The sequence below is a fragment of the Equus przewalskii genome, chromosome 2, assembly GCF_037783145.1.
Source record: "Equus przewalskii isolate Varuska chromosome 2, EquPr2, whole genome shotgun sequence".
NCBI classification, from domain to species: domain Eukaryota; kingdom Metazoa; phylum Chordata; class Mammalia; order Perissodactyla; family Equidae; genus Equus; species Equus przewalskii.
Window position 1 is genome coordinate 24,646,115 of NC_091832.1, and position 1,949 is coordinate 24,648,063.

The following is a 1,949-nucleotide window of genomic DNA, read 5'->3' on the forward strand; positions in this document are numbered from 1 at the left end:
TTTGTCTGTGCATTTGTTTTCCACCTCCAAGTTGAGTTTCATTTATGTCTCCTTAGAAGACTTGGTATTCTCAAGGCCTGTTTTGGGTCCTGCTAATTACTGCAAGGAGGTGAAATAATTAGAGGTTGGGAAGTTCAAAGATTTTATGCCACCCAGGTGTTCAGTAAGGGCCAACTTAACTTTATTTGGGATATGTCTGGTACATTTTCTGGCTCAGTTCTTGGATACAACACTGTAGGAACTCAGCATCTGCTCTCATTCCCAAGGATTTGTTTATACCATAGGTTTTGATGAAGCATTGCAACTTTTTATTTGCACTCTAAAAGAAGAGTGAGGAAGGAGGAACTTTATATATCACAGGATTGTAGGTGGGCAATTTCTCTTAAACCATGGGTTAGCATCCATCTATCCACTCAGATAAACTATGTGCTAAGATACTAAGAATGAAAAAATAAGACACTGATCCCACTTGGTCCATTCTTACACTCACTCTTGGCTACACAGTAAACTGCTTTGCCCCATCTCTTGCTTCATTTTACTTGACTGACAACTCCATTTTTGGGTAAGTTCAGTACACCGCCTTCTCTGCACTGAGGTATTTGTGCAACTGAAGTTGCTGATTCGGTCTCTGTGTCATGACTCTGAAGTCATGACGTCAGGTAGACCTCAGTACCATCTGACGGTCCAACTACATTTCTCTATCCCATTTACTCTTTCACTCTCCTTGAAAACTTAAATTTTAACATCTTTCCCATCCTCACTCTCAGCTTGACTTTTTTTTTAAACTTAGAAAATAGAAACAAGGAAATTTCCAGAGGCTCCTACCATCACATCTACTTACCTACCTGCATCTGTGCTTTTATGCTCTCACCTCCAGGTATTATAGACAGGTTGACCTTGCCCTACTTAAGGCAGGCTCTTCTACTCGTGTACTAGATTCCATGCCTTAGCTATTCAGAGGACCCAGATTTGGCCATTCTTTGTGTCCTGTTCATTAATTTTACCCTCTACTAGATCGTTCCTATCAGCCTCCAAATATGTATTATTTCTTCCATTTAAAAAAAAAGTTCTTGTCAGACCCACACTCACCCCTTCAGCTATCATCCCCTTTCTCTGCTGTTTATAGCAAAACTCAAGCGTTATCTACCTATTAACTGTATTTTTCAAACCTAGTCCAGTGAGTATTTGGACTCCACTGGAACTGCCCGTTGTAAAGATCACCAGAACCTCTATGATACTTTCCTATTGGTCAGTGCTAAATCCTTAACTTTTTGACACGTCAGCATGTGTCATGGGGCCGGCCCTTAAGGATCTTAAAATGGGGAGATTATCCTGGGTTATGTGAGTGGGCCTGATCTAATTGCATGGGTCCTTCAAAGCAGAGAATCTTTCCTGGCCGAGGTCAGAAAATGTGACTAGGGAAGAATGGTCAGAGAGAGGCAATGTTGCTGACTTTGGAAAACAGGAAGGAGGCTTCTGGAACCTAGGAAAATCAAGGAAACATTCTCTTAGAACCTCCAAAAAGGAACTCAGCCTGTCAACACCTTGATTTTAGTCCCATGTGGGACTCCTACAGAACTGTAGGATAATAAATTTGGGTTGTTTTAAGCCACTAAGTCTGTGTTGTTAGAGCAGCAATAGAAAACTAATACAGATTTTTGCTTTCTAGGACACCACGCTCAAGTTTTCTCCTAGTTTAGCAGCCACACCTCAGTTTGAGTTTCTGGTTCCTCAGTAGCTCCTCCACTTCTGCTCTCTCGACCTGGACTTTATTCTCTGGACTCCAGACCCACTATGTAATGCCCGATTGACATCTGTCATGGACGTCTCATAGTTCAATTCTTGCTGAAATGTAACTTCAGTGAGACTTTCCACAGCCACTGTATTTAAAATTGCCACCACCATACCACTCGCATGTTCTATTGCCCTGCTATGCTTTAGTTTCCTCC